The sequence below is a fragment of the Panthera leo genome, chromosome D3 (assembly GCF_018350215.1).
Source record: "Panthera leo isolate Ple1 chromosome D3, P.leo_Ple1_pat1.1, whole genome shotgun sequence".
Lineage (NCBI taxonomy): Eukaryota > Metazoa > Chordata > Mammalia > Carnivora > Felidae > Panthera > Panthera leo.
Window position 1 is genome coordinate 83439139 of NC_056690.1, and position 22542 is coordinate 83461680.

The following is a 22542-nucleotide window of genomic DNA, read 5'->3' on the forward strand; positions in this document are numbered from 1 at the left end:
CTGAAATGCACATAGAACAAAATGGAAGGGGAGTTGAAGCTATCAAATAAATCAATTCAACAGCTCTTACAACAAAGAGGAAACGTGTCAGTAGCAGCATATTTTAATGCTGCTGGAAATGATCCATTGGAGACAAAGATGAGAATATAAGTTTAAGAAGGTAGGACTGGTAGAGCAATATTCTTAGATATTTAACCGGAGATTGAAACCTGAGCATAAATTAAAGTGTTGGCCTGAGACAGCAGAAGGAAAGCGTACTTCTCCTTACAGCAGTGGACGCAGTCTTTGGGTTAAGATGTTTGTGGTCATTCAGTAGCAAAAGTGGTGGAAATACGTGTAAGTTCTCCTGTTTTCAGGAAACCAGTAAATAAGAACATCAGTGGAAAATGAGTGTGGAAGAGTCTCTGACACTAAAGTTGTGAGTAGAGATGAGGCATGAAATAGCCAGCTGGAGGGTTGGGGATATTAAAGGACTCGGGAAGTGAAGCAAAAGACGTCCACTTAGGGCTCAGGGTTATGATTTTCCAGTGAGGCTGGTCATTGTGGCTCTGGAGTTTTCTCTAGACCTGCCTAGCCGCATGCTTCATGCTGATCGGGCAGACAGGTCAATTTAAGTTGCTATCTAGCAAGTGGAAAAGGAGAGAGGGGAGAGTGGGGAGCAAAGCTGTGGTGGCAAGCAGTGGAATTGAAGCTGGTAAACAGGAAAGTAAGAACACACGTGGAAAGAGGGAGAATGGAAACACTGCAATACAAAGGGAGACTTGGGTTTTTAGAGTACAGATACTAGAGACACTAGATGGAAATAGGAGTTAGTCATCAAAGTGTGAGATACCTGAGGATGAATTGATGGAGAGATTGCTGTTACTACAAATCACCTGGTCTAGGAGTTACCCTGGGAGTAAGGCATGAACACACAGCAGATTCCAGGACCATTTGAGAAGCAGGAATGAAAGAACGAGGGATAGACGTGCTATGTCCATTGACATCATGAGTGAATGAAGACAGAAGGTGATCAACAAATAATTCTTGATTTAGTGAAAGAATAAATGCATGAATGGGTCTGAAAAAAGTATGAAGGCTAGCCACTCAATTAATTGCTTGTGGCAAACAATCAATTATAAAAAGAAAATTAACGACCAACTTCAAAGATTGGGAAATATTTCACAGAGAATACATAAGGTCATAGTTCCGTAAGAAGGAAGAGTTTAAGTAGGACAAGAGGTCAAGAAAATCCCATTCGAGAGCATGTACACAGAGAACAGCAGTCAGCTTGGCAGGTTGGAGGGTGGAAGGAAGCTCTATTTGCCGAGGTAAAGTAAGCAGGGAGCAAAGTCAAGATGTCTAATCTCTCTTTGGTTATTTCCTCAGGTTTATAATTTGCTGCATACAGATCCTGTACCGATTTTGTTAGATCTATATCTAAGAATTTAATTGCTTTTTTGATGCTGTTGTAAAAACTTTTTGTGTTGATTTGGTGTTGCTTTGATTTTCTATGCTTGCCTCCAAACTTGCTTCTGAAACTGAAGTTTTGTTCTCCTGATTGGACCCAAAGAGAGCATTCATTCATAACAAGGCAAAAATGAGTAATGTTTTCACTGAAATTAAGTCAGATTGACCAGTAAGAATTTCCATTTGTTCTAGGGATTACTGAAGGACTGGCAATATAGGGGGATTAATAATACTGAATGTGTACTTAATATTTAATGCAAAAAAAAGGTCAGATTTAAATAGATTCTCAGATACATATCTAATAGTCCCATATGCCTTCTACCTACATTGCTATTGACAAGTTCTTTCTTCAACTTCCATAAGCATTTTCAAATCAGTAATAATATTATGAGTTAGGAAACATAACAATATGTAAAAAGTTAAAACCAAATTGTCTCAGATATTTTCATCTATTGCTTTCATTTTTAAAAGACACATAGTTTTGAGCAAAGTGCCACCAACCATTACAAAAAAAAAATTTCTTCTCTGAAATTGTTTGATTTAAGGTTTCAGTTATTACCTTTGTAGAAAACCTATGCAGTGACCGCATGTAGAAAAATTTAAGTATGTAATGAAATAGAGAAGTATTTACGTTTTACTTCATTAAAATTCCAAAGGAGGGACGCCTGGGTGGCTCAGTCAGTTAAGGGTCCAACTTCCGCTCAGGTCATGATCTCACTGTCTGTGAGTTCGAGCCCCGCATCGGGCTCTGTGCTGACAGCTCAGAGCCAGGAGCCTGCTTCAGATTGTGTCTCCTTCTATCTCTGTCCTTCCCCCGCTTGTGCTCTGTCTCTCTCTCTCTGTCTCTCAAAAATAAATAAATGTAAAAAAAAATTTTTTAATTCCAAAGGAAAATTTAAAATACATTTTTTAATAAAAATGTAAATCTGGTGATTTTCCTCTTTTAATTTAGGCCCGAGTAACAAACAAGATGAGTTTAGTCTGCGGGTAACCTTAAAGAATAACTTTTATCCAAAATTAAACTTGAAGGAAAGCTTTGAATTCATTTGACAGTCATTCATGATCTTATTTTCCTACTGTTTTTCCAGTTATATGTGTTTCATTTAGTTCTTTCCCCTCAATTCTCAGTCATTTCTGATTCATCCTTGGCTGGTATTACAAATAAAATTTACCTAGTTAAATACACAGACATTCAGCACAGAATTTGATGTGATATTTCACAAGTAGCCGAACCAAAAGAAAAGATAATAAAAGAGACTCATTTTAAAATAAAATTATAACTTAGAAACTTTCCGAAAGCATCTTTATCTAATTCTCATTCAATGATCCAAATCTTTAAGTTCTCATCGACACAGAAGTATATTTAAACATACTATTAGCTCAATCAACAAGTATAAGGCTGGTTGGTTCCTCTAATGTAGGAAGAGTTGATGTACCAGTTTATGAGTAATTTCATCTTGAAAACTCTTTTAAAATTCAATGGTAAAGAATGCTATCTATTCAAAAGAAATATTGCTGCAATTTAAAAAGTTTGCAGGAAAATAGGAAATAATACAAGTAAGGAAAAGTTTCTTATCCTAATTGAACATGCTTAAATCCCAGTGGTAAACACTGGAAACATTCAACAGAAGTAATACTATCCAAAAACCCTGCATAGAAATACACAGTAAGGCAAACAAGAAAAAAGTCCTTACGCTATTTGTTTAAAAGCATTTTATAATATACACCATGTCTACATTTTATGGAGGACAAACAGAATACTTTTTAAAAAGCAATTATCCAATACTGTGAACAATGTGTATGTCAAATAATTATTAGAATCTATTTTTGTAATGCTAGAAAGCATTTTGGGTTTTCATTTGTTATATAGTTTGGTCATCTCATAAGGACAGAAGCACACATTTTCTCACTTGTGTAAATTAAACTTAGAATTGTCTGGCTTTTGTGTGTGTGTGTGTGTGTGTGTGTGTGTTGGTGATATTTGCGTGGAAACTTATTCATTCTTGTTAAAAAGGCATTTGGAAGAAAACCATCATGCATGGAACATTGACTAAGTCCCAGGAACTATGATAGATGTCTTTTAAAACTGAATATAATATTCTCCTATTTTGCTCCTCAAAACTATGTTTGTAGCCAACCACTTTGTTGAAGGGATTATAACACAGGGACACTCAGAATCTGCAGTTAAGTATAAAACGAGGCAAAAATTCTCTGAAGAACAATTTTGTTTGATATATTTTATATATACCTAGCAAGTCAACAACAACAAAATCAGCCTAATGAAACAACATTGGATCAATGTGAAAATTTAGATCTACGAATCTCTCTTCTAGAGAAACATACAAAAATTCAAGGCCACATATATGGATGAGACAAATGCACTGGGATCATTTTATGTATCTATCAAATTGATTCATCTTTAGTTAGTAAAGACTGAAAAACAGGCCATTTCCTCGCTCTAGTTTTTGGTAGAACGTTGTTTCTCACCTACTGTATGTTAGGGGCAGAAGGGTTATCTTCTTGTTTACTTATTGACTTCAAGTGCCTGAGAAGTATCTGGCACACAGTAGGCCCTTAACAGATCATTGCTAAGCTGAATGAATGAACTATGTAGATGTGTTTATTCAATACTAGGTGAGGAAGAAAAGGGCATGTTACAAAGTAACATTTGCTTCCAAAGTCACTTTGATTTTACATGCACATTATGTATTACATGTGTTTTAAACACATGTTCATTTAACAGGAAACAATGGAAGAACATTTACCAAAGCATAAACAGGAATTATTACCCCTTGGTAAATAGATGATTGCTTGTGGCTTTAGACAATTTTTTTTGCCATTGTTCTGTTTCTTTTGTAATGAACATACATAAACATGCATTATATTTTCATTCGATGCAATTGATTTTAAGAAAATGTAGTATGTTTCAGAGTTGCAAGGCTTTTATATTTCAACGTTTAAAATTTAGCTAACAATTTAATGACTAGCAAGTTAAGGGAAACTTCCATAATTCTGGGTTGAAATGATTTAGTTGTTAGTGGAAAGACAAAATTAAAATAAAACTTTTTTTTTCCCCAAAACTCAGTTCTTTCCTCCATTCCATCCTTCTGAAATGTTAGGGGGGAGGGGGGAAGGGATATATATATATATATATATATATATATATATATATATATATGGATATAGATATATATATATATATATGTAAATATATATATTATTATATATTTTTTTCAGGAAAAAGTTACTAGTGCAAGATTCCTTTATATATGATACTTTTTAGCACCCCAGAGACGTAAATAATTAATTTCCAGGTGGATAGCAGCAGCTACCATTTGTTGAAAAATTCATCTTTCTTTTTCTCTGACAGTAGCCCATACATAATAATTCCTGTTTTAGAGAAAATGAGAAAATGTAAGTTCACAGCTGCCAAATCATTTGGCCCATGGAGGTCAGTGGCTAGTTGTGTGAAATGAAGTTGGCGAGGTAGATTGAAGCTTAAATTGTGAAGTACTTTTTGATGTCATGCTATCGGTTTGGAATTCTGCCTGCTGACCATGTAGAGCCGATAGAATTTTGGTTCTGTTGTATTTTGTTTTGTTTTTAAGAAGAGAAGCACCATCTGATAAAGTGAGGAAAAAAGAGTATACATGTTTTATATATCTCTTCTAAATACAATTGCCTTTGATGAGATATATTGTGTAGAGATGTCTAGCCATAATTTCTCTTCATTGTTCTTGTTTCACATGTAAACACATGTATATCAGTATGTAAAAGAGAAATATTTAGCTTCAAGTATACATTGAGAGTCATAGCCAGGCAAGGGTCCTATTCTATAGCATATACAAGTGACTGTGTTACTGAATGATGTCAGCAACCATAATTTCTAAAATCTTTTACCACAAATTTGGCAATTATATATGTATATTACATATACATACATATTTTCACGAAGGCTGCGTGATTTATAATGTTTGTAATATTGATATTCTTAAGCGTTAGAGATTTTTGCAAACATGGAGCGCAACTTAGGAATCTTACCCATGGGACTGGATGACTTTTTAATGAATGCAGATTATAAATTGGGAAGAAAGCATAAAAACACAATACGATGTTCTCTGCATTTTTAATCCATATCCAGTAGAAAAAATATTGCGTTGGACATAATAATCACTACCATTTATTGCGGGATTAGTGTGTACCAGGTGGTAAACATTTTCTTCATGCATTTTAGTTTTTAGGGCTATTTTAGATTCAGAGCAAAATGGAGCATAAAATACAGAGAGTTCCCATAGACCCCCTGCCCTTGCCCATGCACGGTCTCCCCCACTAACAACATCTCCCACCTAAGTGATACATTTGTTACAGTCAATGAACCTACATTGACACATCATTATCACCAGAGTTTACATCAGGATTCGCTCTTGGTGTTGTACAGTCTATGGGTTTGGACACACGTATATTGACATGTATCCACCACTATGATTTCATACAGAGTAGTTTTACTGCCCTGAAACTCCTCGGTGCTCTTATTCATTCCTCCCTCTCACCTAACCCCGGGCATCCACTTTTCCCTTCATACAGTTTTACGTTATGTCATCGGTGAGAAAAAAAATGACATATGCTTTGAAGGATATACTATAATTAATGTCATTATTACAAAAACTGGTGGTTCAGTAGCACCTGTTGATAAAACATGGGACGTAAATTCTTACGTCTCATGATTATCCTTTCTCACTGGACTGAACTCAGCCTTCCCAAGCTCCTTCCAGTTTTGGTGAGAATTGGTATCTGTATATCCAGCTGGGCTCTGGAACCTACAGGAAGTTTTGAACCTAAGGAAGCAGCTAAAGTAAGGGAAGGGACTTTGTAGAATGAAGAAAGCTGATTCGTCATGCACATTCTCTATGCATTTATCCATTTTTCTGTCAATTTCTGCGATTTTCTTTAATTTTTAACGATTGCTACTCTTATTGATGATTGGAATTTTTGATATGTTAGAGAAGTTAGTCTTTAATTTATATTATATTTCCTAAGTTTTACATTGTGTTGGGACCTGAATAAGATATTTTACTATACAATTTTTTAATGTTTATATGATAAAAGGTATTAATCTTTTCACTTATAGAATCTACATTTTGTTTGCAGTGTGAGGCCAATCTTAATACACGTTCAATTGGCTTTGTTATATTCTGATGCTTTGATAGTTTCCCTTTTAAAATGCTATTTTTATCTGTGATTTAATTTTGTGTACACTTATTTTTTTAGATGATTGCGCTGTGGTACCCCAACAAATATCTCCGAGTACAGATTTACCTAAATTCTATTTTTTTAATGTTTATTTATTTTTAAGAGAGAGAGAGCACGAAAGAGCGTGAGCAGAAGAGGGGCGGAGGGAGGGGGAGACACGGAATCTGAAGCAGGCTCCAGGCTCTAAGCTGTCAGCACAGAGCCCGATAGAAGCTCAAACTCCAGAAACGGGAGATCATGACCTGACCCGAAGTCAGGCGAAGACGCTTAACCCACCAAGCCATCCAGGCAACCCAGATTTACCTAAATATTAAAGGTTTTGCTTCAGTGGCATCCCATATGAATTTTCCTTACCATTTTGCTTGATACTGAACGACTCTGCTTTGTGTTTCACTTGGACACAAGAATGGATATTTTTTGGCATTTCTATTTAGATGTAAATGTTGAAATTATTTAATATATAAAAACTAGATCCCTATTAGTACTCCAACCATAGGTGTATTATATCCTATTAATTTGTGAAATCTTTACATCAAGAACATAGAGTATATCTCCATTCATACAACATGTATTTAGCTTTTTGTAGCAAAACCTGACCTGAATGGATGGAGACCTGTTTATGGTTATTTTTTACCCAACTCATGTCAATATTCATGCATTTCACGACAGTTATATTTTTAAGTGTATTGTCCTTACCCCACTGGGGGTATCATTTAACGTATATTATACATACCAGATTACTTCTTTAAAAAAAATGAATGGCATCTGGTCCCATTGATTTTGTATAAGAGATTGTGGACCTGTTTTTTATGGAATTAATTGATAAATATATTTTCCTGTTCACACTGCATATAGTACACTTTTCCTTAATTTCATCTAATTTATCAACAAGTCTTGTTTTTACCTTCAAAAATATATCACAAATCTCTCTGTGACATCACTGTGGTAAAAGAACCATTATATCTCCTCTGGTCATCTGTGTGAGCCATCTGCTGTCCCCTGGTGTCCCCGCTTGCCAGTGGCCCACAACTTTACTGAGCAGCACATCAAGCCAGCTCCTTCAGGCTAAGGAGAACCCACTGTTAATTTGTCAGAATTTGTGCAAGCTCGTTGCCACTATTGAAAATGAACTGTTATTAGATTACAATACAATAAATGACTTTAATACAAAGACAATGAATGCTCTAATCATTTCTGATTTTGCCTACATTTTACTGTCATTTATGGTCTTGAAGTTATTTACCTCTATTAAATCTATATGGTAGAGACTTTTATTACTTATGCCTATGGAGAGGAGGGGGAGGGGAAGGGGGGAGAGGGAAGGGAATGGAAGGGAAGGGAAGGGGGCCAGAAAGAGTGGAGGAGGCAGGAAGAAAAGGGAGAAAGAGAGAAGGGGGTGGAGGGAGAGAAAGAACTAGCCATCCTGGGGACAGATTTGGTGAACAGGAGCCCTTTGATAGACTTTTGGTCAATGCCAGGAGAGGACTAATTTGGGGGTCTGCCCCAGGTTGGGCAGCAGACCTGAGGGGCAGTACAGGCTGCCTTATTCATCAGTGACACGGCATACGTGAGGGCGGGGATGTCCACCGGCTTCAAGATTTTCACCCTGATATGCTTAGCGACTTAACCAGACATTCTGTTGCTGGGAGTGCTCATGGTGCTGGCCACCCAGTTTCTCCACAATGACATCAGAGTGGTGAGGGACAGTTGTCTTCAGGTACAGTGCACCGTTGTGAACTGCTTCAATGAACTTGCATGATTTAGGGAAAAAAAAATCACTGTCATAATGGTCATAACATCTATAACCTAATCATGGCCGCTCATTACACTGGTTCAACAGACACCTGAATTCAATTCTGACCCTTACGGCTCCTCCGTCTGTGATGTAGGGAATTCTCCATTTCTATTTCTCAGAAATAGCTGTCCCATGCGTCGTTACTTATTGGTGAAAGCCTATGGTTACATTAATGAAACCAGAGCCCTTGAAACTGAGGGGACTTGACCGTGTCAGGGACCTGAGTAAGCAAACCAGAACCTGTGCGGGTCATGCCTCAAAATTAAGCAATTGAAATCTAAGGACAACCCGTTGCAAACCTCCGGCCAGGCTTTCTCAAATAATGCAACTGCTTCATCATAGCCAAAAAGTTACCTTGCTTTGTTTCTGCTGTTTCACATCAAACGGCTATCCCTGGCTCCTGTAGATGGACCACTCATTCCCAAACACTTCCAGATCGGTGCTGTCCAACTGGAAATGCATTTTGCTCAAATAAACTCTTAAAAATGTAATACGCTTCAGTTTATCTTTCCCCACTGGTAATTGGATACTAGAATAATGTCCAAAATTCATCAGCCATTTTTCTAGTATGGGTGACTCATGGCTGGTGAGCACTGATTATCCATCAAATTATTTCCACGTTCTTGAATCTAAAACCCTTAATTGGATGGCTGTGTATAATTTTCTACATTGCATTATCTTGTTCGTGTTTTGTCCTCTTAATCTAAATATTCAGGTGATGTCTGTCGGGCAACTTTGGTTTCAAGGAATTTAAACATTTTTATCTCCCATTTGTTGAATTCCATTTGTAAGAAATTCTAGTCTTTTATTTTGATTTTACTTTTGCCTGTAACAAATATGTTTCGTTTTCTTCATATAATTTTAATTCTGCTTTTTTTTTCCAAACAGAATTGTTCATCATCTATCTTATGTTTTCAAGAGTGCCTTGTTTTATTGTTCTGCAATCATTTTAGTGTTGATTTTATTTTTATTCCACATTCCTCTCCTCACTTATGGCAACTCACTTTTTATCTCCGTCTGTTGTCTTATCTGTAATCTGTTGAAATTTTATTCTTTTTCTTCAGCTTTTGATTAAAAAAGAAACATGTTTTATAACACTTTTTATTTTATTCTCATTCACTTCTCTATTGGCATAGTGATTCGGGGGTGCCTGTTGTTTGCCTTACTTTTGTCCTTTATTCTCTGTACAAATGATTCTGTTGCATTTTTTTTTTAATTTATTGCTTTTTATTTAACATTGTTACTTTTCAGAATGGGACATCTTTCCCCTGTGAATACAACTTCCTAAAGTGATACGATGGTAGTCATTTTGACAACTAAGGGTAGTAGACTGCTTGGATTTTGTTATCTTGTCTCTAAATGCACTCTTAACATGCTTCTGTGAAGGTATCTTTTAACTGGGTGGCAAGATGTTTCCCTAGATCCTATTGCTGAACTGTTTCTCATACATTTGGTAGGTGATGATTCTCCATTTAGTTCTCCTGGGCTTTCCAGAAGTCTGTCTTGATTCCTGTTGAATCTAAGTAATTTCATTTTATTTTACTGAAAACACTGGATTTCAATATAGAAAGCCATCGGGAGTGTTGCAGTTCAGGCACAATCAGCGTTTGTCTAGGAGGCAAACTACTTAACCAGTTAGGGACTCAGTTCGTGCCATTCAAAATTGGGGAAATAAATGTGTTGAAGATGGAGACGTGTGATAAGATTATAATAATGTTTTGTAGGGTGAGAACTATAAAAATCCAACTGTACAAATGTAATGCATAGTAAGATAACCAACCATGTGTGGGTGACTCACTGAGTGGGTCCCAATGCAAGACACTGTGGCAAACAGACGAGGCATGCCTGTGCACACAACCGAAATCCAGGGGGGCCCTGGTGTGAAAGGGGTGTGCTGCCCGGAGACTGCCTTCCAGAATTCAAGATATAAGCATGCATCCCCCGGCCAGGTAAATCTCTGCTGCAGACAGCTCACACCAAAGCCCCTCTTTAGACGTCAAAGGGAGCCACATTGTGCACTCAGCATCCACTGAGTCATCTGTGGGTGATACAAAGGTCCCTACCTCTATGGGAAACATCCTAAAAGCCATCCCTCTGCAGGGCTTATGGCAGGTTTTCTCTATTACAACCACTCCTTCTGACAAACCCTGCTCTCCTCACTCCATTAGAGGTGTTTCTAATTTTTTTGTAATGTTTATTTATTTTTGACAGAGAGAGAGAGAGAGAGAGAGAGAGAGCATCAGTGGGGAGGGGCAGAGGGAGAGGGAGACACAGAATCCAAAGCAGGTTCCAGGTTCTGAGCTGTCAGCACAGAGCCCGACGCGGGGCTCCAACCCACAGACGGAGAGATCATGACCTGGACGGAAGTCGGACCCTCAACCGACTGAGCCACCCAGGCACCCCAATTAGAGGTTTTTCTGTTTTTGTTTTTATCCTAGAAGCACTTACTACCCAACTTCCTTCATATAAAGCTTATCTCAGATTCTGTGACTTGAGAAACCAACCTAAAACCATCTGATATAGATGTAAGAAACATCCTGATATTCAAGGATATAGGGGTAGAGAAAGGGGAAAGCTGTGTGTGCGCTGGGAATAAAGCTGGTATTTGCTCATAGGACCTTGTTCAGATACCCAGTAGGATGGCTATTGTCAAATCTTGTCACAGATACATCCAGAATGAAATACATCCCAACCAAACTGGAAATTTGAACTTGAACAATTCTGCTATTTTTTTTTTTTCTCTTTTTAGGGGTAGGGTCAGAGGCACAAAAGAAAATATAGTAGAACCTTGGTTTGTGAGCATAATTTGTTCTGGAAACATGCCTTAATCCAAAGCACTCGTATATCAAACTAAATTTCAAGAACCATTGGCTCAGATGTGATCATGGGATGTTCCACATCATGTATGACTCTTATTGCAAGACACTGGTCACTTATGAAGTTAAAATTGGTTAAAAATGCTTGCTTGTCTTACAGGACACTCACAGAACAAGTCACTCGCAATCCATCGTTTTACTGACCATGATTCTTTCCTCATGAAACACTATTATATGTTGCCATAGAATTACCATTATCCATTTTGATTCTGTTTTGTGTTATTTATTTTACTAATACAATAGGCAGGCAAGACCCATCATGCAACACAATAAATTAAAGTTACCAATAAGTTACATAGACCTATTTATACTCTGCCAATCCGGCAACCAGTTTCCCTAAGTTCATCCCTCATGTAATTAATTAATGTGCCAAATGTGTGTATGTTTTACTAGACAAAATATTACTTTTACTTATTTTTAAATTAACTTAACTTTTTTTTAATTTTTAACGTTTATTTATTATTGAGAGACAGAGAGAGAGCATGAGCAGGGGAGGCACAGAGAGAGAGGGAGACACAGAATCTGAAGCAGGCTCCAGGCTCTGAGCTGTCAGCATAGAGCCCAACGCAGGGCTCGAACTCACAGGCTGTGAGACCATGACCTGAGCCGAAGTCGGACACTCAACCGACTGAGCCACCCAGGTGCCCCACTAACGTAATTTTTTTAAAAGTTATATTCAAAATAGTCTTTTGTGGTATGTATGTTTTTCTAAGTATTATGTTACTGAGATCCATTCATATCATAGAATGGATCTGTATTATGTTCATTGGGTGAATATAGGATATTTGATTAACTATGTTCTGTTCAATGAATATTTAACTTGTTTCCAATTTTCTTCCCTTATTATCAACAGTCCTACCGTGGGCTTTAAAAAAATATATTTCTCCTAGTGGCACCTGGATGGTTCAGTTGGTTAAGAGACCGACTTCAGCTCAGGTTATGGTCTCACGGTTCATTGGGCTCTATGCTGACAGCTGAAAGCCCCGAAGCCTGCTTCAAACTCCGTGTCCCTCTCTCTCTGCCCTGCCCCGCTCATGCTCTGTCTCTCTCTGTCTCAAAAATGAATCACCTAAAAAAAGAAAAACAAATAAAAATTAAAAAATAAAATATATCTCTCCTCTTGTATGAAAACAAGAGTATTTCCTATGTATATTCTTTGGTTAGCTATGCTCACTTTACAAGATAACATTTTTTCCTAAGATATCATACCAGTTTACGTTCTGTTAAGTGCTTGACACACCTCCTTTGAAACACTTAGCATTATCATGGGGTGCCTGGGTGGCTCAGTCGGTTGAGTGTCCGACTTCAGCTCAGGTCATGATCTCACACTCCGGGAGTTCGAGCCCCGCGTCCGGCTCTGTGCAGACAGCTCGGAACCTGGAGCCTGCTTCCGATTCTGTGTCTCCCTCTCTCTCTGCCCTCCCTTGCTCATGCTCTTTCTCTCTTACTCTCAAAAATGAATAAATGTTAAAAAAAACTTAGCATTATCAAATGCATGGTTTTTGATAATGCCAATTATATAAGATCGTATCTTAGTATCTCAATATTATTTTGATTTATATTTCCCTCATTATAAATCCCTTTTTATGTATGTGTGCTTATGTAGATAGATGATAGATACATAGATAAAATTTATGTGTATTCAATATATAAATATGCCAAATACATATAGATGTATATGATGAAGTCATTTGGAAAAGCAACGTTTCATGCATGTACTCATGCCTGCACACACACACACACACACACACACACGTGCTCATTATGCACCAACCCATTATTGAGGACTGTTTAACTTCCCAGACTTTGGAGACAGATATACATTTAAAAGAGTCCATTTCTAATTCTATTATTGTAAGCATGGCTTCCTCACCTGTAAAATAAGGATAATAATAATTACCTACATTATATGGTTTATGCAAGAATCAAACGATATACAACTAGATGATAATTCATATACTAGGTAGAAGATGTGAAATAATCCATAAAATATTGCCATCAATGTTAAAACTACCCTTTTATCTTTATGTTACATGTCATATTATAGTTTATGTCTTCTATTTAATTTTTTATCCATCTTCTTGATATACTTTTTAATTTTTTTTTACATTTATTTATTTTTGATAGAGAGAGAGAGAGCACAAGTGGGGGAGGGGCAGAGAGAAAAGGAGACACAGAATCCAAAGTAGGCTCCAGGCTCCAAGCTGTCAGCATAGAGCCGGACACGGGGCTCGAACCCACAAACCGCGAGATCATGACATGAGCCCAAGTTGGACGCTTAACTGACTGAGCCACCCAGGTGCCCCTTGATATATCTTTTAATGATTTGATGGTTTCCACTTTCAAAATTAAATATTTTAATTACTTACTATTGAAATTTACTCCAATGTAGTTTTTTTTTTTTTAATTCAATATATGCATGTAGATTTGAAGTACCATTACTACATTTTACAAAGATACAAACTACAACAGAATGGTTAGTTCCATTCGGCATGAATCACTGGTTTTTTTTCATAATCTAATTTTGGAAAGATTCAATTGTGGGATATAGGAGGGGAATGAAAATGGCAGATATTTGTTTTTTTGTGTTTAGGAAACCCATATTCCCTAAGATGCAGGGGAGAATTGAGTCCATTATTTTGCAGCATTATTGAAAATCACTCTATTTCCCCTCTGGGCTGGTGGAGCAGAGACGAATTTGAAGCCATCTACTGTATGGCATTACTGATGTAATGCATTCCATTGTAAACTTTCAGTCTAAAAAAGTCTTACGTTTTTTAGGTTTTAACTTACAGCTGGGATCTAAACCCTTAGACTGGTCCAGGGATTTGATATATCTGGATAGACTGTTAATGTTTTCCTTTTATTTTTTTTAATTTTTTTAACGTTTTATTTATTTTTGAGACAGAGACAGAGCATGAACAGGGGAGGGGCAGAGAGAGAGGGAGACACAGAATCCGAAGCAGGCTCCAGGCTTTGAGCCATCAGCCCAGAGCCCGACGCAGGGCTTAAACTCACGGACCGCGAGATCATGACCTGAGCTGAAGTCGGACGCTTAACCGACTGAGCCACCCAGGTGCCCCTTATGTTTTCCTTTTAAAAGCTGAGTCTGTTCAATATTCCTTAGATAAAACAAATTTCAAAGGATTGACATGCGCTGGCATTCTAGAATCTCTGCTCATCTTGGTGATATAAAAGTGCCTTATAGTTTTAAAGAAAATGAAAAAAATTAACACTCCAACAAATGAGAGGCAATTTTAGAAACTATTAAAACCTGTTAATTTTCTATTATTTACCCTTAAAACCTCAGTTTCTTCAATTTTAAATGTGTACCTATATGTACTTACAGAGAGTACTTATGGAGATTAAATGGATGAAAACTATGCCAGGTTAATAATAATACATACAATAAATATTAGTTGTTTTGCTAATCATTAAATCCTCACAAGGAATATATAAAGTATTATTGGATAAGAAATAGTATACATCTTCCAGTTTCTTATAATAATCCCCAAATCCTAAATTATTCTGGGTAAAAATATGTTCAATCATACGCCTGTCAATATGCACATTGTCCTTTTATTTTAGCATTTAAATTGTAAATCCAAGGTAGAAATAGGCAGAGTGACAAAGATGAAAGAGGAAGAGTCAGCGAATGAATCCAGAGAGAACATTATGCCATTCCTTGTGTATCCCTCATATACTGATGCCACGGTCAAGGATGAAAAGGTGAAGAAAAGAGGAGATAAATAATATCATTAACCCCAGGATCTATTCCTGGCACCTCAAGACCTTGTTTGTCCTGTGAGGTTAATGTAGTCTGCAAGGGACTCTGCTTTTTGTGAACCCAGGGACCATCTTTGTCTGCCGTCGTGTTCCCATTGCCTCATTCAGTTCCTGGCAGCGGGCGGGGGCACAGATTCTTGAATGAGTGAATAATAATTAAATGGAAGAGTGAGTGAGCCAGTAAGCGACTAAGTGGATAAATGAAAAGACATGTATCAGAAGAGGCTCTTACTGACTTAGTAATGTGAGCAGTCTCTGAACCGCGGTCCAGACGGAATGCAACTGGCACAACAAGAAGAAACAAGCAGAGGTCTCCTTGACCACAAAGGCTGTGTGCAGTGTACCTGTTTCTTTGAATGGGAGTAAACTCACCTCCAAGAGAAAAATGCGGAGGCAGCCAGTGGTACTTTGGTGTAAGCTCATTTAGCAGTGCTTTTCTTCAGAGACCATTTCCAGTCCTCTACTAAAACTACCAGGTAAATTACTGTTTGAAAAATGAAAGCAATATATCTTAGATATGGGAGAAACACATTTTATTTTACCTGTACGTTTACTTTATTTTATTTTATTATTTTATTTTATTTATTTTGGGGGGTGAGTTGAGCAACACATTTGAAAATCACAAGTGCAACTGTTTCAAAGAACTCTTGTCTATTTCTGCCCTCTATGACTGTGTTTAAATCTTGCATACCATTTCCACTCATAATCGTATTTACTGGTTCTACATGATAAGGGAAAATAGTAGAACAAATATCCTGGGTATATATTAAGACAGACTGCACATAAAGGAAAAACATAAAGGTATTTTTTTTGTCTTTGGCCTCAATCACAAAATATTCTCTGTACTATAGCTGAAATGTACATCATCAATCATTCCCAGTCTTTCCCCTCCTTGATCAATAAAATACTTGACACAACTGATAAACATTTCTTAAACACTCTTTCTTCCATATGCAGAATCATGTCTGCATCATTCAAATTGCTGATAGTTATTTAGTTAACTATCTTTAAGTTTTTGTGCCTCAGGACCTTTGCTCATACTATCGTTTTCTCTTAGAATACTCTTCTTCCATGTCTACAGTCACACTCTAACTCATCATGCCAACCTCCACTTAAAGCACATCGAAAGTAAGAGCTCTGTATTTGAACTCGTACTGTACGTTATTTTCGTGTCATAGGGAATTTTTAAGCTATTCTGTCTTTATATTATTCAGTTTTTGCTTTTTCTACTATATATAATTTTAAGAGGCATATGGTCAGCTTGGATAAAAGGGCAAAGACCAGGTGAATATGAAACATTAAATCAATCACAAATCTGGGTAATGATTAGCTACTTCACAAAACAGAACTTTGGCAAGAGGTATTCCAATATAGTAAAACATGAAGAAAAACTGACATAATATCCTGTAAGACAGAGTTAAAGTGAGAGGCAAGCAGAATCCATATACTTAGACTGGTCATGAGTGTCAGCCACCCATTAAAAAAACTCAAAATATTAGTGAATGCACTATGTTGCTAAAATAGTCAGCATTCATGAATCAACTGAAAGAAACTGGAGATTTCTAAAAGATGCAATTAACACTCCTTAAATATATTTTCTGTTCTACTAAATTTACATTGTTATTTCCCTTGGTCTAGAATATATTCAGGAAAAAAAAAAAAAGGATCCATATGTATTCTTATCTTTATGTTCCTCCTTGACCATCGGTGGTGTTTGGTAGGAAAAGGAACCCTTACATGCTATTCAGGAGCAAAACATTTTTATTTTAATAACTCTCAGTATAAAAACTATCAAAGGGATCAGCAGAAAACCCCTCCGTGGCAATTAGCAAGACCCATCTGAATAGGATGCTTCCGGGAAGCACCTTTTGGTGTCATTCCCCACCTCCAGGTCTCTGTTAGACGAATTATAGTGTTGGCATTTGTCTAATGGAGCATGAACACAACATTTCACAAAGCAATCAAGATACAACTAGAACAAGCTGGTTTGGAATAAAATTGTAAAATTAGGTTGCAATTGAAACTAAAGCACTGCTATTTATTCTACGTAGCGGTTTGATGAACTAATGATGTGAATCCAGCTCAGCAGTCGGACAATTTTGGAAAGTAACAGAAGCAAACATTCTATTATTGAGTGGAAATTACAGACGCAATATGCGAGGTCAACAGCATCGCAACCAAAAATGTGTTCGAAAGCTTTAGCTACATCCCTGGGAATGAAGAAACAAAACAAACATTAAGGGGCCTGAGATAGGAAAGAGACTTAATTCTCGAGGTAATAGACATAGTGTAGTTTTCAGAAATAATAAGAGTGGTGATTTTTATTTGAAATTGTACTTGATGTCGCTAAAGATGATTAGGCGTCTGTTGCTGCATAAACAATACAGACTTCTTCCTATGGGTGAACCAGGGACCAAACAAGAGAACATCTCCCTCCTCCTCTCTCCTGACCTTCTTTTGATGATAGAACTCTGTCCTTGAGAGGATTAACCAACTTCCATGGGCTGTATTATCCTATTTTGCAGCGTCATGAATTACATGTCTATCAAGAAACACAGTCTGCTGCCACCGTGGATATTTTCTTTAGTGTTTTGTTTGTTTTAGCCAAAGACCACTGCTTTCTTGAAGGCTGTATGTTCAGAGTAAAGCAAAAGTGCATAAAATTGTTATCCTTAATTTAAGCAAGTGGTTTTCCTCACTATATTTTGCATAGAGACAACTAGAATGATCCTATAAAAGGGCTAATGGATTTGCCTAAAAACACACACAGAAAAGCTTGTTATTCTCTTCTGCAAAACAAGTGATGTCAACATTTGGGTTATCATAGAAAGAGAGTGTTTTTGGGGAAATAACTCCTGGAATTACAAAAATATCTAACAAATATATTTTTTTTCATCGCATGATTTCCTAATTGGCTTACTAAAGTTTTCTATGGAGGGCAATACTACTATTTAGAAGTGTAATCACCAAAGTTTTCCTGTTTTGCTATATAATCTTGAGTAATAATTTAGAAGTGTGACAAGAATGTTTGGACACTCAATGTAGCACGTACTCATAGGGATTATGAGTAGTGTACTGAATCATTATTAAATAAAATCATGTTCCATTGTAAAGGTAGAATACTCATCATGTACTTGTGTAACATGCTCTTCATTTATAACATAAAATCAGTCGATTCTGTTACAATACACCAAAGCTAAAATAAGAGTTCAGTCCTTATTTTAGCAAACTAATTTTGAACACGCCCACAACCAACCTAAAATGTTCACTCTCTTCTCCCACTCTTACCTTTTGGGGAGAGAAGACTTATACAAAATAGCACTTCAGAGCTAAATACAAATGTCTAGATGTTATTCTGTGTGTCTCAACTTTGGTTGATGCCTTTTATCAATTAACATTTCTATACATTTTGTCAAATGACTTACTGCCTATCTATCCCTACAGCTGTGAAATTCATCTGTTCCCTCCATGTTTACTGATTGCCCACAACACAACGTGCAAAGCATTGTGGTACATGTTGATCATGACTACCAAGTCCCGAGTGGAGTTTGAATCAAATTCTAACTTTGGTAACTGCAACGTTGATACGTAAAGGCCACGTCTGCTTTCCTTCGATCCCGTACCTTAGACTTCCCCGTTGATCATATCACTAAAGCTCATGCTTGCCCTTTTCTGATAGCATTGATGTTTACAAAATAATAACAGCTGTAAAACTTAAAAGCCACAGAATTGTAAATGTAATACTTAAACTCCATAGCTAAAATATCTTTAGAAAGTTGCCTGACTTCTATAGGATGCACAAATTGATCAACGTGGATTTTGCCGTGTTCAGTGAAATGCAATGGTTAACTGGTAATTCAGGATCACTATTTCAGTCACACCTCGTTCAAAAATCCATTTCTTTCTGCTATAGCCGCCTCATGCAGCTGAAGCAGGTGCACCTGGGTTTGGGGGAATTGGGGAGGATTGGTATCTAAGCTCTTTATCTGGATAAGTCTGATGAAAGTAGCATGCATTTATAGGCTGTTCTTAGTGTAGGCACAATCACTACTCTCATCAGCATTTTTCAACTCTCACAATTAGCCTCTCAGAGCAAAAGTAGTTTCTGTTTGTTTCCCCAGATGTTTTCAACAGTAGACAATGCACACCCTTCTGAAGGTCCCAGAGGGTCAGGCTTACCTAGGAGCATGCTCTTAGTAATTATCCAAGGCTGGTAAAGTTTAGCTCAACTTTTGTTAATCTGAAAAATCTTTCTTTTTCTTTTTTCTTTGGAAAATAATTTCACTGTCTATATGTTCCAGGCTGATGTATTAAAAAAAATATTGGGGGATATATATAGAGATAGATAGATAGATACATAGATAGATATACATTTTAACTTATGGAGATATTTTTGACAAATATAATTGTATACATTTAAAGTATACAGCATGATGTTTTGACATACATATTCTGTGTGAAATAATTACCACAGTCAGGTTAGTTAACACATCCATCATCACAAATAGCTACCATGTTTTTTGTGTATGTGGTGAGAATGCTTAAAGTTCTCCCTCTTAGCATATTTCAGGGACATGAACCTACAGGTGATACACAAAAGAGAAAGAGAAATCAAAGTATATCACTATGTAAAAGTATCAGTTCACAAAGGAAGACAGCAAAAAAGGAACAAAGGAACTATAAAACAGCCAGGAAACAATTAATAAGATGGCATTAGTAAGTCCTTACTTATCAATAATTACTTTAAATGTAAATGGGTTAAATTATCCAGTCAATCAAGGCATGGATATAAATAAATATGACTGAATGGATATAAATAAATAAATAGATAGATAAATAAATAAAAATGAAATCCAGCTATCTGCCACCTACAAGAGACTCACTGCAACTGTAAGGGCACTCATAGATAGGCTCAAAGCGAAGGAATGGAAAAATGTATTCTAGTAAGTGAAAACACAAAGAGAGCAAGGTAATTATAGTAATGTTAGTCTGACATTTAAAAAAAAATTTTTTAAACGTTTACTTATTTTTGATAGAGAGAGAGACACACACAGAGGGCAAGTGGAGGAGGGGCAGAAAGAGAGGGACACACAGAAGTTGAAGCAGGCTCCAGGCTCTGAGCTGTCAGCACAGAGCCCATCATGGGACTTGAAGCCACAGACTGTGAGATCATGACCTGAGCCAAAGATGGACGTTCAACCAACTGAGCCACCCAGACACCCCAAGCTGGCATATTTTTTTTTTAAGTAGCACATTGAACAAAGTTTCTCTCCCATTTTCTTCTGGGAGGTTTTATTATTTTTTATTTATTTATTTATTTATTTATTTATTTATTTATTTAGTAGGCTTCACACCCAGTGCAGAGCCCAACTTGGGGCTTGAGCTCAGGACCCTGAGTTCAAGGTCCGAGGTGAGATCAAGAATTGGATGCTTCACTGACTGAGCCACCCAGGCACCACTTTCTCCCTCTTTTCTGGCTTCCGTTACTCCTGGGTAAAAGTCTGCTGTTAGTTCACATACTGTTTTTTAAAATCATCTCTCTGAAATTGCTAGCTGCTGCTAACATCTTCTCATAGAATTCTGTAATCAAGGTGACACTGATCTTTCTAGGTGTTTCTGTTTGTGGTGGTGGGGACAGGAGTGTTTGCTTTTATCACGGCTTACTAGTGATTTGTTGAGCTTTAGTATAGGTAGCAATGAGTTTTTAAAAACTAATTTTGAATATTCTCATTCATTATCCCTTAAAACATTGCTTCTTACATTCTGTCTTTTCTCATCTGGAATTCAAAGAAGATAAAAGCTTTCTTATTTGAGCTACTATTTCTTTCCTTTTTTATTCATATCTACTGTGGCTTTTTCTCTCTGCCTTCTTGAGCTTTACTTTCAATTTACCAATTTTTAATTATGTTTGTGTATGTTATTAAATAATCCAGTTAACTTTTAATTTCAACAATTATGTATTTATTTCAAAAAGGGCTATTGAGGTATGTCTCCACATAAGCTTAGGTGTTTTTAGTAGCCCTTCCTTAACTGATAAGAGTTCTACATTCACTAGTTTTGATCTCTGAGATTTTTTTTTTTGGCCAACGCAACAATGAATCAAAATATTTATCTTCAAAAAGATATTTTTGACACTTTTCTTGATCCTGAAGTGGGAAGATTGGTCAGATTATTTTGCTCCCATAATATTGATAAAAATAATTCACAGGAGTTCATCTTGCATCTTTTTAACTCAGTAAATGAGTCGCACTTGGGGACCTTCATCACCTTCCCTTTCTAAAGCTAACTTAATAGAGGATATAGGGAAAGGGATAGGGCAGGGGTTCAAAATCAGTTTCATATTTTTGTGACTGCTTATATACCTGGTATCCTGCAGACAGTAAAGTTATTTAATCTTACCCTGAGATTTGCTCTGTAGGCAGGATCATTCCCTCAAAATTGGATGAGATTCAGTCAGATGGGAGAAGGGCTCATCCAGCTATACTTGGGTTCATACTTGGGCTTCTCTTTGAAATTTTGCTATCAAAATTCCCTTTATTCTTGCCTCAATAATTGGAATTTTCTGATTCTTTGTGCCCTGTCTACATGTGTAAATCTGAACAGGTAGAAAGTCCAGTTTTCTAAAATGTACTAAACGTAGAATGTGTTAATGCCTTTGTCTTTTGAACGATAAAAAGTAGTAAAGCAGAGAAAGGAAGGCCAACGATCATACATGATGAGTCTATGTTGGGCCAACAAGGTCTCTTGCTCTCGGTTCCTTTGCTGTTTTTTCTCAGGCCTGGGCTGCAGCGTTTTGGAGTGGTAAAGCCAGAGACATAAAGGCAGACAAAGCAATATACTCCAAATGTTGTTATTTTTGGTCAATTTGGTTCAACAGGACAGTAAAAAAGAGTTGTCTTATATCTCACTAAAATCTTACCTTGAACTTTTAGGCCAATGTCTTTACAAGTAATAACAGTCCTGTGCTTTCCTTTGTCTTTGAAACCTGTGTTATGTCAAAGTCCTCCAGGGAAATAATTCGGCTGCTCAAAAACAGGATTTATAGTACTGGGAGTCTTTTGATTGCAACTTTTACCTTTCTGTCTCCAAATAACTAGATGCAATACATTTTAAAATCCACCTCATTGGAAATGCCTAAAGCCCACCTTGGGAAATCAGGGATCATGTCTGAAATTTGTTTATCATGCTTCATCTCATAAATATCACACCATTGATTCAACACACGAGGCAGAGTTTTCCCCAACTTGAAACAAATAGAAAACAGATCACCAAGATTGACCCACCAGGTAAATATCACAGAACCGCAGTTAGAGGAAAAGAAATAATAATTTGTAAAAGTGTGCCTTCCATTTTCAATTCAGCAACTGCCTTTTGCTCCCTGGGAGA